This window comes from Procambarus clarkii, chromosome 41 (assembly GCF_040958095.1).
Source record: "Procambarus clarkii isolate CNS0578487 chromosome 41, FALCON_Pclarkii_2.0, whole genome shotgun sequence".
Taxonomy (NCBI): Eukaryota; Metazoa; Arthropoda; class Malacostraca; order Decapoda; family Cambaridae; genus Procambarus; species Procambarus clarkii.
The window spans coordinates 36,990,962-37,004,224 of record NC_091190.1 but is presented as its reverse complement, the minus strand read 5'-3'; positions in this window follow the sequence as shown (position 1 = coordinate 37,004,224).

Sequence of the window (13,263 nt, the reverse complement as noted above, 5' to 3'; positions counted from 1 at the left end):
AACTCACGCACAGGTTACAAATCTACGCACACTAAACATACATTTTCAACACTTTATACCTCAAAACGCACAGGATCAACTCATCCCGTGCACTCAGACTAGAACCGCACGCCACACCTGACTTCCGGTAGCACCACCTGTTCCACCTGTCAGGTGCCGCGCATGGTTCTAATCCTAGAATTACCTACTAAATCCCAGCTGTTCTATAGTGATATCAGGAGGAGGAGGATTGTAAATGATCAGTTATCAAACTTGACAAAGAGTAGGGAGGAGGAGCGGAAAATAATATAGGTGTGTGAGGAACTTAACCCTAAGGTTACATGAAGTATTCAAGCTGAAATCGGTTTGGCCACTAGAGCATAGAGCCTCAAAAGAACTGGCAATTCCATAGAAAATTCTCACTGAAATAGCAGTCATCAGGAAAAGTGAAGAAGCAACTACAGGAATTAGATATGACAAAAGCTGTGGGACCAGACAAAACATTGTCATGGACAACAAAAGAGGCCGCTGAAGCATTCTACAGCCCATTTGCCATAATATTTAATTCCTGTCTAGAATCGGGAGAGCTTCCTCATTGAAGGAAAATGGCTAATGTGGTACCATTCTATAAGAATGGGGGAAGAGAGAATCTATCAAGCTACAGACCTGTTTCAAGAACAAGTATCTCCTGCAAGTTTGCTAGGGAGACTGATCCAAAGCAGGCTAAAGGGACATTTAGAACAGACAAATTTGATCTCGAGGCGCCAGCATGGTTTTATTAATGGGAAAATCCTGCTTAATAAATTTGCTGCAATTCTATAACAAATTGACAGAAATCAAGACAGAGAAGGATATTCATCTCTGTCTGATAGGCAGACAAAGACTGCATATTCCTGAACTGCATGAAAGCATTTAATACAGTCTTGCATGAGACTCCTACTCAAATTAGAGGAGCAGGCTGGCGTAACAGGAAGAGTCCTAAGCTGGGTCCGAGACTATCTCTCAAGAAGGAAGCAAAAGGGTTACGGTGAAGACAGAGGCATCAGAGTGGAGAGAGGTTACAAGTGGAGCTCCACAAGGATCGCTTCTAGGACCCATACTTTTTCCAATTTATGTCAATCACCTGACAGCGAAAATTGGCACCTTCATATCAATATTTCCAGATGATGCAAAGCTAATTAAAAGTCAGGAAAGTGATAGATTGTGAGGCATTCAAACAGATTAGGACATGCTTCAGAAATGTTCTAAAAAAATGTCTGCAAGAGTTTAACCCAGACAAATGCAAAATTATGAGGATTTGAACTGGTGCACTAAGACCAGTACAGCAGTATATGATAAAGGGAAGTAAGTAAGTAATTATCAAAAGAAGGCACCAAACCGGGAAGGCTATGTAGCACCATCAAATACGCAAAATAATCAGAGGGCGCTAAATATCACCAAGGATGCCAATACGAGAACAAAAACGCATAAGGCGAACGATATCAAAAGTATCCGAGTCACCAAGAATTCTATCGAGGGACAGGTGACCGCGAGGGGCGGTCGGAAAGCAAGACACACGCTCGTCCTGGAAGTCAGGACATTCAAGAAGGACATGCACGACCGTAAGAGGGACAATGCAACTAGGACAATAAGGAGCAGGGCGGCGCTCCATCAAGTGACCATGGGTTAAGCGAGTATGGCCAATACGCAACCTCGCCAGAGCTGTTTCCCACCGCCGGTTACGGTGGAAGGAGGACGGCCACGAGGAAACACAACATTTAAGAGTACATAGCTTGTTACCAGTAACAGACAACCAAGAAGCCTGCCAACGGGTAAGGACTGAGGAATGGATAACCGGGTAAAAGTCGGAATACGGAATGCCTTTACGAGAGATGGGACAAGAGCGGACAGCTTCCTTAGCGGCAGCATCCGCACGCTCATTTAAAGACACGCCAATATGGCTGGGAACCCAACAAAACTCAACCGACTTAAATTTACTGTGAACGAGAAACAGCCAATGCTGGATCTCGACAACTACCGGATGAACTGGATTAAAGCACCCGAGAGCCATGAGGGCACTACGAGAGTCAACAACAACCACAAAGGAAGACTGACAACGAGAAAGCAGGAGACGAAGAGCATAGAGAATAGCATAAAGTTCCGCTGTAAAGATGCTAGTCTCCGGAGGCAAGCGACACATATAAGTGCGATCAGGAAAAACAACAGAGTAGCCAACACCGTCCGCTGACTTAGACCCATCGGTGAAGACAGAAACGGAGCGGGAGTGAGAAGAAAAGTGCTCGAGGAAAAGGCGTTTTAGAACCGTAGGAGGGGTAAAAGCTTTAGTGATACGAGTCAAGGATGTACAAAACCGCGGAAGAGGGACCCTCCACGGGGGCAAAGAAGGAACAACACGAGGAGAAACATCAGAAATACGAACGGAAAGAGAATCCTGTAGGCGAGATAACCGGACAGAAAGAGGGAGGTGGTGAAGAGGAACAGGAACCGCAGGAGGGGTAAAAGTTAAAGCACGACAGAGGCGAGAGGAAGGATGTTGCAAGGACCGCGCAAGATAGCGAAGACAGTAGCGATCACGGCGGTCCTGGAGAGACAGGAAGCCAGTGTCAACATACAAGCTAAGGACGGGAGTCGAACGAAAGGCACCAGAACTGAGGCGCAACCCAATATGGTGCAAAGCATCAAGACGGCGAAGAGTAGAAGGAGAAGCAGACGAGTAAGCAGGGCAACCATAATCGAGCTTAGACAGGACGAGAGAGGAATGTAAAGCAAGGAGAGTGCGCCTATCTGCCCCCCAAGAAGTATGGGACAAGACCCGAAGGAGGGTAAGGGCCTTAGAGCACTCAACACGGAGGTAAGAGATATGGGGAGACCAAGACAAACGAGTGTCAAGGAATAACCCCAAAAGCTTCGCGGAATCTTTGTATTCAAGGGGATGACCATAAAGTGACAAAGAGGGACGAAGAACAACCCGTTTCCGCGTAAAAGTCATGGCACAAGTCTTAGAAGTAGAGAACTTGAAGCCATGACCTGTGGCCCAAGACGACACGGCATCAATTGCAAGTTGAAGCCGGCGTTGAAGGAGAGGTGAATCATCACCCTGACAACAAAGGGTAAGATCATCAACATAGAGAGCGGAGAAGACACCAGAAGGAAGAGAGGAAAGAAGACCATTGAGGGCAACCAGAAAAAGAGTAGTGCTCAGAACACTACCCTGGGGCACACCTTCGTGTTGCTGAAAAGAGGGAGACTGAGCGGTACCAAGGGCCACCCGAAAGGAACGACGAGAGAGGAAGCTGCGGAGAAAGAGAGGGAGATGACCACGAAGGCCAAAAGAATGAAGTTGAGATAGGATATGATAACGCCAAGTGGTGTCATAAGCCTTTTCTAGGTCAAAAAGGACGGCAACAACGGAGGTCTTCGCAGCAAAAGCAGTACGAATATAGACCTCCAAGTTCACCAGGACATCTGTCGTGCTGCGGCACTTGCGGAAACCAAATTGAGAAGGGGAGAGGAGGTGATGGTGTTCCAGGAACCACATCAGACGAACGTTAACCATACGTTCAAAGAGTTTGCAGACACAACTTGTGAGAGCAATAGGGCGAAAGTCCGTAGGGGAAGTACCCAGAGACCCCAGTTTGCGAACAGGGAGGACAACGGCATCGAGCCAGTCCTCAGGGACTGACGACGACTCCCAGATCCGATTATACAGACTCAGTAAATACTGAGACGTGCTCGGAGGGAGATGGCGAAGCATCTCATAATGAATACCATCGGAGCCCGCCGCCGTAGAACCGCAGAGGGCCAGGGCAGAACGAAGTTCAGAGAGAGAGAAGGGATCATTATAGGGAAGCTGAAGATGAGTGCAGAAATCTAAAGGACGAGACTCAAGGACAGGTTTACGAAGAAGGAAAGATTGGGGAAGATGAAGACCAGAGCTAACAGAAGAAAAGTGGGAACCCAGTTCGGAAGCGACCTGCAACGGGTCCGCCACAAGAGTATCATGGAGGTGAAGGACCGGTGAAACATCGGGAACGAACTTACCCGCTATCTTGCGGATACGCTTCCAGATCTGGGCCAGAGGGGTTTCGGACGTAATTGTCGAGACATAAGATGCCCAACATTCACGTTTAGCCGTACGGATGGCCCTACGGGCCACCGCACTCGCTTTCCGAAAGAAAAGAAAAGAATCGGCCGTCTGCCTACGGCGGTGCTTCTTCCAGGCTGCACGCTTACAGCGGACAGCCCGAGCACAGTCCGCATTCCACCAGGGAACGCACTTCCGTGGACCCCGAGAGGAAGAGCGAGGAATAGAGCGGAGGGCAGCGTCGAAGACAGTGTCATGAAAAAGGAGGAGAGCGCGAGAGAGGGGCAGAAGGGAGAGGTCAGAGAGAGTAGCACTGAGGGAAAATAGGGTCCAGTCCGCCTTAGCAAACTGCCACCTAGGGAAAGAGAGGGAAGGGCGAAAAGAGAAAAAGGAAACAAGGATGGGGAAATGATCACTTCCATGGAGGTCATCAAGAACCTGCCACGTGAAATCTAAGTAAAGAGAAGAAGAGCAGAGAGAAAGATCAAGACAAGAAAGGGTGCGAGTTCGAGAGTCCAAATGAGTGGGCTCACCAGAAGTCAGAAGAGACAGGGAAGAAGAGAGGAGAAACGGCTCAAGGAGGCGACCCCGGGTATTCGTCAGAACGTCACCCCAAAGAGAATGACGACAATTGAAGTCACCCAGCAGGAGCACAGGCTCCGGCAAGGAGTCTAGGAGGTGTTTCAAATCAGGAAGAGAGAGCGGGACACTCGGGGGGAGATAAATGGAACAAACTGTGTACCATTTCCCCACAAAGATACGAGCAGCAGAACAATGGAGAGGCGAAGGAAAAAGTAAAGGAACAAAGGGAACATCAGCCCGAATCAAGAGAGCAGAAGAATTAGAAGCCCCAGCAATGGCTGGGGGGGGGGGGAGAGAAAGGAATAGCCACGAAAACGACCAGGACGAGCACCAAGCATTGGCTCCTGGAGACAGACACAAAGGGGCGAAAACCGCGAAACCAGAAGTTGGAGTTCGAGGAAATTGGCGTAATAACCTCGAACGTTCCATTGAAGAATGGACAACGACGAGAAGAGAAAGGACAAAAACAGAGAACAAGGAAGAAACAAAGGCGAAAGACCAACAGAGCACGTTAAAGAATATCAGGGTCGGGATCAGGGTCAGCAAAGTCAGGGTTAGGGGGCATGGGTAAACTGAGCAAAGACGGAGGGAAGGAAACGGGAGAACAGATCAGAGGTGGGCGGGCAGGGTCCGGAGGAGGAGGAGGAGGAGACAACGGAGAGGAGCAGTCAAGGACAGCAGCAGGAAGAGGGGGAGTAGAAAGAGAGGAGCGCACCCCAGCAAGAGCAGCAACCGAAAGGGAAGCAGGGGCCAAAGAAACCTCCATAGCAGGAACAGGGGGCGCAAGCACTGAAACGGGAGGGGAAGGAGCAACAGAGCCAGAAGGAGGAGCTGAGGAAGAAAGCGAAGCCTTCTTACCCGCCGGGGAAGAGGAAGGAGAGGAGCCAGGCTTACGCTTCTGACGTAAAGAGACCGGTGTCCCAGCAACTACGTACCGGGCAACGGATTCCAGTGTCTCAACCGGAGAAGCCGAACGAGAGCACACACGACGGCCGGTAGGAGAGCGATGGACATCCGCCCGCACCGACAGGCGGTGGGGAGAGCCGATAGATGGAGGAAGAGGATCGGAGGGGGACGAGGAAGAAGACACAGAAGACACGACAGACCGGGTAGAAGGAAGGGGAACCCCAGACAGAGGACCAGGAGGAGGATCCTTCGGGAGAGAACCCGAAGGAACAGAGGAGGGGGCAGTGGGCGCATCAGGGTCCAAGGCCCGGAAACGGTTGTGAGTCTGAGGAAGGCGGGAAGGACGAGGAGAGGAAGAGCGCAACACGCGAGCATAAGAGATATTAGCATAAGGCGGGAGCCGGCGAGCCTGGCGCCTCGCCTCAGGAAAAGATAAACGCTCCCGGTGCTTCAGGTTGAAGACGGCTGCCTCAAGCTTGTAATGGACACACGCACGGGAGAAGGTAGGATGGGCCTCACCGCAGTTGAGGCAACGAGCCTGGGGAGAAGCGCACTCCGACTTAGAGTGACCTTCGCCACCACACAAAGGACAGAGAGAGACAGTCCCGGAGCAGCGGAGGGCACCATGCCCAAACCTCCAGCACTTGTTGCAGAGCCGAGGAGAAGGAATGTACTCCTGGACAGAGCACCTGGCACCAGCAAGAATGACAGAGGGTGGAAGGGTCCTACCATCAAAGGTAATCTTCACAACCCGGAGGGGTTGACGGCGACTACCACGAGGGGGACGAGTAAACGTGTCCACCTGGAGAATAGAATGGCCCTGGGCAGCGAGGATATGTCGAATATCGTCGTGGCAGTCGCGCAGGTCCCGAACACCGGTTGCAACATGGGGCGGGAGCAAAATAGTGCCAACACTGGCATTCAACTGAGCGTTTTTCGAGACCCGAACGGGGGTCTCGCCAAGGCAGGACAAGGCAGCCAAGCGGGAAGCAGCATCCTGAGAAGGAGCAGCAACGACACGTGTACCGAGACGAGTGGGGTTGAAAGTAATGGAGGCATCCACGGAATCAATGAGATGTCGATGAAGGGAGAAATCATCAGGAGGCGCAGAATCAAGAGGGAGGAGATCAAAATATTTGGCCCACGAAGCGGGACCAAACAAGGCTTCATAGGTAGCAGAACTGGAAGGAATCGAGCGAGGGCGGCCGTGACGAGGACGGCGGTGAGAACCCCCAGAGAGAGAGGGGTTAAAAGGCGCAGTAGTTACAACTAGAGAAGGAGCCGCGCCAGGGGACGAGGTAGTCACCACTGGGGGCTTGGGGCTCGACCCAACCACAGAGGAGGGAAGGGAGCCAGGGGAAGGAGTCAGAGAGGCCAAAGGAGGAGCAAGGTCGGGGCCCAATGTAGCGGAGGCTACAGAGCCCGGTCTTCCAATACGGACCGACTCGGGGGCTTGGTTGCCCACCCCACGAGCCTGAGAAGGGAAGCCAGAAGCAGCCGAAACAGGGGTTTTCATCGTGACGAAAAGAAACATTCACTCACGAATGTGCCCCCACACCCACCATGGAGCCACAATTAGAGGCAGGACACCCAACAAGAAGCTATCGCCGATCTTGTCGGGGCCTCCTAGGGGTGCGTCGTGAGTATACGCCCCACAAACGCCACCTTAAGAAACCGACAGTCCGTCGAGATCGGGTTCAGTGACGAAGTGGGGATGGACAATAAAAGGTTCCCCTCGCTCTCGACGTCGGGTACTGCAGTTCTACGGGTGCATGAGTATGCCTCCTCAAGCACCCGGGCGTCAAAATAGAAGAAGTCCATGGAAGAACCAGAACGAGCAAAAGGTCGGCAGAAAACGGCAAGCAGATAGGAGAAGAGGGGGGAGAAAAACGAAACAGAAGGAAAAGGAAAAGGTGCCCAGCAGAATTGGAGAGGACAGCAGCAGGAGCACAAGGCTAGAAAAGGACAGAGGACTGTCCGAAGGAGCATCACACTACGGCAGCCGCCCACGAAGCCCCCACACGGCGACAACGAGCTGAGCGGGGAGGGGGTGATAAAGGGAAGACAAATTCTTCCATCAGAAAGGAAGAAAGACCTGGGAATGGACATAACCCCATTTGTGATGCCAGAAACCCACATTAGCAGTATAACAACAGCTGTATATAGCATACTGGCTAACATTAGTTTATCCTTCAGAAATTTAGACTAGGGAGCTTTCCGGTTCCTATATACAACCAAGGTAAGAGCTACACTTCAATATACATTCTCAGCATGGAACCATTACATATAAAAGGACAAGAAAAAACAAGTAAAGGTCCAAAGATATACAACGAGACTTGTTCCTGAGCTGAAGGGTTTAAGCTATTTGGAAAGATTGATAGAACTAGACCTTACCACACTGAAGTGAATAATGAGATTTGGGGGATATGATAATAATATGTAAGTTTCCAAGGGAAATTGATTAGTTTGACCCTGCAGGCACATGTAGGCGAGTACATGACCTAGATGTGCATGCAGGGGCACATCTAGACCATTTACATCTAGTTGAGTTCGCACAAACACACACGCACGCACAAGTCCTCGCATCTGAAAGGACAGCCCTCTGGGGTTGTAGTCCGTAATGCCCCGGTTCGATTCCCGGTCGAGGCAGAAACAAATGGGCAGAGTTTCTTTCACCTGATTTACCAGTTCTCTCAGCAGTAATTAGGTACCTGGAAGTTAAGTAACTGCTACGGGTGCTTCCTGGGAATGAGTGTGTGTGTGTGTGTGTGTGTACTCACCTAGTTGTACTCACCTAGTTGTGTTTCGGGGGTTGAGCTCTGGCTCTTTGGTCCCGCCTCTCAACCGTCAATCAACAGGTGTACAGATTCCTGAGCCTATCGGGCTCTGTCATATCTACACTTGAAACTGTGTATGGAGTGAGCCTCCACCACATCACCCCCTAATGCATTCCATTTGTCAACCACTCTGACACTAAAAAAGTTCTTTCTAATATCTCTGTGGCTCATTTGGGCACTCAGTTTCCACCTGTGTCCCCTTGTGCGTGTTCCCCTTGTGTTAAATAGACTGTCTTTATCTACCCTATCAATCCCCTTCAGAATCTTGAATGTGGTGATCATGTCCCCCCTAACTCTTCTGTCTTCCAGCGAAGTGAGGTTTAATTCCCGTAGTCTCTCCTCGTAGCTCATACCTCTCAGCTCGGGTACTAGTCTGGTGGCAAACCTTTGAACCTTTTCCAGTTTAGTCTTATCCTTGACTAGATATGGACTCCATGCTGGGGCTGCATACTCCAGGATTGGCCTGACATATGTGGTATACAAAGTTCTGAATGATTCTTTACACAAGTTTCTGAATGCCGTTCGTATGTTGGCCAGCCTGGCATATGCCGCTGATGTTATCCGCTTGATATGTGCTGCAGGAGACAGGTCTGGCGTGATATCAACCCCCAAGTCTTTTTCCTTCTCTGACTCCTGAAGAATTTCCTCTCCCAAATGATACCTTGTATCTGGCCTCCTGCTCCCTACACCTATCTTCATTACATTACATTTGGTTGGGTTAAACTCTAACAACCATTTGTTCGACCATTCCTTCAGCTTGTCTAGGTCTTCTTGAAGCCTCAAACAGTCCTCTTCTGTTTTAATCCTTCTCATAATTTTAGCATCGTCCGCAAACATTGAGAGAAATGAATCGATACCCTCCGGGAGATCATTTACATATATCAGAAACAAGATAGGACCGAGTACAGAGCCCTGTGGGACTCCACTGGTGACTTCACGCCAATCGGAGGTCTCACCCCTCACCGTAACTCTCTGCTTCCTATTGCTTAGATACTCCCTTATCCACTGGAGCACCTTACCAGCTACACCTGCCTGTCTCTCCAGCTTATGTACCAGCCTCTTATGCGGTACTGTGTCAAAGGCTTTCCGACAATCCAAGAAAATGCAGTCCGCCCAGCCCTCTCTTTCTTGCTTAATCTGTGTCACCTGATCGTAGAATTCTATCAAGCCTGTAAAGCAAGATTTACCCTCCCTGAATCCATGTTGGCGATTTGTCACGAAGTCCCTTCTCTCCAGATGTGTTACCAGGTTTTTTCTCACGATCTTCTCCATCACCTTGCATGGTATACAAGTCAAGGACACTGGCCTGTAGTTCAGTGCCTCTTGTTTGTCGCCCTTTTTGTATATTGGGACCACATTCGCCGTCTTCCATATTTCTGGTAGGTCTCCCGTCTCTAGTGATTTACTATACACTATGGAGAGTGGCAAGCAAAGTGCCTCTGCACACTCTTTCAGTACCCATGGTGAGATCCCATCTGGACCAACCGCCTTTCTAACATCCAGATCCAGCAGGTGTCTCTTGACCTCCTCTCTCGTAATTTCGAACTCCTCCAAGGCCGCCTGGTTTACCTCCCTTTCTCCTAGCACAGTGACCTCACCCTGTTCTATTGTGAAGACCTCCTGGAACCTCTTGTTGAGTTCCTCACACACCTCTCTGTCATTCTCTGTATACCTGTCCTCGCCTGTTCTAAGTTTCAATACCTGTTCTTTCACTGTTGTTTTCCTTCTGATGTGACTGTGGAGTAGCTTTGGTTCGGTCTTGGCTTTGTTTGCTATATCATTTTCAAAATTTTTCTCTGCTTCTCTTCTCACCCTGACGTACTCATTCCTGGTTCTCTGGTATCTCTCCCTGCTGTCTGGTGTTCTGTTATTCCGGAAGTTCCTCCACGCCTTTTTGTTCAGTTTCTTCGCTTCCATACATGCCCTATTATACCATGGATTCTTCTGTTGCTTCTCGGATTTTTCCCTTTGGGCCGGGATGAACCTGTTTACTGCCTCCTGACACTTTTGGGTAACATAGTCCATCATACCCTGTACAGACTTGTCTCTGAGGTCTGTGTCCCAAGGTATTTCACTTAGGAAACTTCTCATCTGTTCATAATTCCCCTTTCGGTATGCCAGCCTTTTGATTCCTACTTCTTTTTGGGGGGAGATAAGTCCTAGCTCTACCAGGTACTCAAAGTTCAATACACTGTGGTCACTCATTCCCAAGGGCGCTTCCATCTTAACTTCCCTTATATCCCATTCATTTAGGGTAAATATCAAATCAAGCATTCCTGGTTCATCTTCTCCTCTCATTCTTGTTGGCTCTTTGGTATGCTGGCTTAGAAAGTTTCTTGTTGCCACGTCCAGCAGCTTAGCTCTCCATGTTTCTGGTCCTCCATGCGGGTCTCTGTTCTTCCAATCTATCTTCCCATGGTTGAAGTCTCCCATAATTAGTAGTCCAGATCCATTCCTGCTAGCAACAGAAGCTGCTCTTTCTATTATGTTAATGGTGGCCATGTTGTTTCTATCATATTCCTGTCTAGGTCTTCTGTCATTTGGTGGTGGATTATATATGACTGCGACTATAATTTTTTTCCCTCCATTTGTTACAGTACCTGCTATGTAGTCACTGAAACCTTCACAGCCCTGAATATCCATCTCCTCAAAATCCCAGCCTTTTCTTACCAGCAGAGCTACACCACCCCCACCTCTTCCTTCCCTCTCTTTCCGCATAACATAATAGTCCTGTGGAAACACTGCATTTGTTATTGTTTTCGTGATCTTTGTTTCTGTGAGGGCTATTATGTCTGGGTTTTCCTCTAGTACCAGTTCTCCAAGCTCATTTGCTTTATTTGTAATTCCATCTATGTTAGTGTACATCGCTTTGAGGCTCACTTTCTTCTGTCCCTTCTCAAATCGCCTCCTTGGTGAGTGTTCTGCTGGTGGGGGAGGCTGTTCCATGGGTGTGAGGACCTGTGAGGTGGGTAACAGGATCTCAGAGGATACTGGAATGAGGGGCGGGGGATCCAGTGAAGGGGGAGGGACAGGGAGGGTATGGGGTGAAAGGGGAGGGAGGACGGGAAGGAAAGGGGGGGAGGGAGGACTCGGGAGGAGGGGAGGGGTAGAAGGGTGGGGATTGGGTGTGGGGGGAGGGAGATTTGGCTGAACTTTTGAGTGGGGGCAGGGAGGGTTTGGGGTAGGGGGGTTTTCTATGCAGAGGAGGGAGGCGGGGTTGTCCTCCCTTCTGGTGTTACTGGGTAGCTGGTTGTGGGTTCCCCCCTCGCCTCTGGGGGTGTTGTGTTGGGAGCTGTGACTTCCTGGTTTTCCCCTCTCGCCCTGCGCCTCATCCTTGCTTCTGCCGCCACGGCTCTCTCCTCCCTTGTCATGTCTCGCTGGAGGAATACATTTTTTAATTTTCCCACATTTTTCAGGGAGCTCTTCCTTGATAGGATCCTCTCCTTTGTGTTCTCGTTTGCAAACACTATCTTTATCATTCGGTCTCGGTCTTTGTTGTACCGGCCTAGCCTGAAAACCTTCTCAATGCTATGCTCGGCCCCTTCCATGTCTAGTGCCTTTAGTACTTCATTCACTGCTGCTTTGTCCTTGTCATTCCACTCTGTCCTATTGGTTCCTTCCTGTTCCCTAATACCCACAGCAACCACTGATCTTTTCCTTTCCAGCAGTTGGCTAGTGGAGCGTGCCACCTCCTGCGAGGTGGCTGCTTTCATGGCCACCTCCATCACTGCAGTCATTACTTTAGAGTTATTTTTTTTTAGTATTTCCGCAAATGTTGCTTTTATTGTGGCATTCTCATCCAGAAAACTATTACCACCTTCTCCCTGGGTGGTTTTCTGATTCTCAGCCTCGATACCATTCTCTTTGAGGGTTCTAATCTCCTCCTTTGCTGCTGTCAGCTCTCTTTTCAGGTTGCTTATTTCATTCTTCATTTCCTGCATCATTTCTTGCATCTCACTCTTGATGTCCTCCAGAAACTGGGCGAACATTTCCTTCATCTCGTCACCTTGGCTCTTTCCTGCTCCCCTGGGACCTCTGGCTGCCATCTTGACCCTGTTGGGATGGGGGAGGGAGAGAGAGAGAGAGGGGGAGAGAGAGAGAGAGAGAGAGAGAGAGAGAGAGAGAGAGAGAGAGAGAGAGAGAGAGAGAGAGAGAGAGAGAGAGAGAGAGAGAGAAAGGGAGTGATAAAGGGAGAGATAAATGGGTGGGTGGGGGGGGATCCGACCCTTCCACTGAAGTGAGAAGAAGGTAGAAGGGGAGGGGGGGGAGGAGATGGAGAGAGAGGCGGGAGGGAGAGGAGAGGGAGAGAGTGGATGAGGAAGGGAGGTGTGTGTGTGTGTGTGTGTGTGTGTGTGTGTGTGTGTGTGTGTGTGTGTGTGTGTGTGTGTGTATGTGTGTGTGTGTGTGTGTGTGTGTGTGTGTGTGTGTGTGTGTGTTCGTGTGTGTGTGTGTGTGTGTGTTTGTGTGTGTGTGTGTGTGTGTATGTGTGTGTGTGTGTGTGTGTGTGTGTGTGTGTGTGTGTATGTGTGTGTGTGTGTGCATGTGTGTACTCACCTAGTTGTACTCACCTAGTTGTGCTTGCAGGGGTTGAGCTCTGGCTCTTTGGTCCCGCCTCTCAACCGTCAATCAACAGGTGTACAAGTTCCTGAGCCTATTGGGCTCTATCATATCTACACTTGAAACTGTGTATGGAGTCAGCCTCCACCACATTACTTCCTAATGCATTCCATTTGTTAACCACTCTGACACTAAAAAAGTTCTTTCTAATATCTCTGTGGCTCATTTGGGCACTCAGTTTCCACCTGTGTCCCCTAGTGCATGTGCCCCTTGTGTTAAACAGCCTGTCTTTATCAACCCTGTCAATTCCCTTGAGGA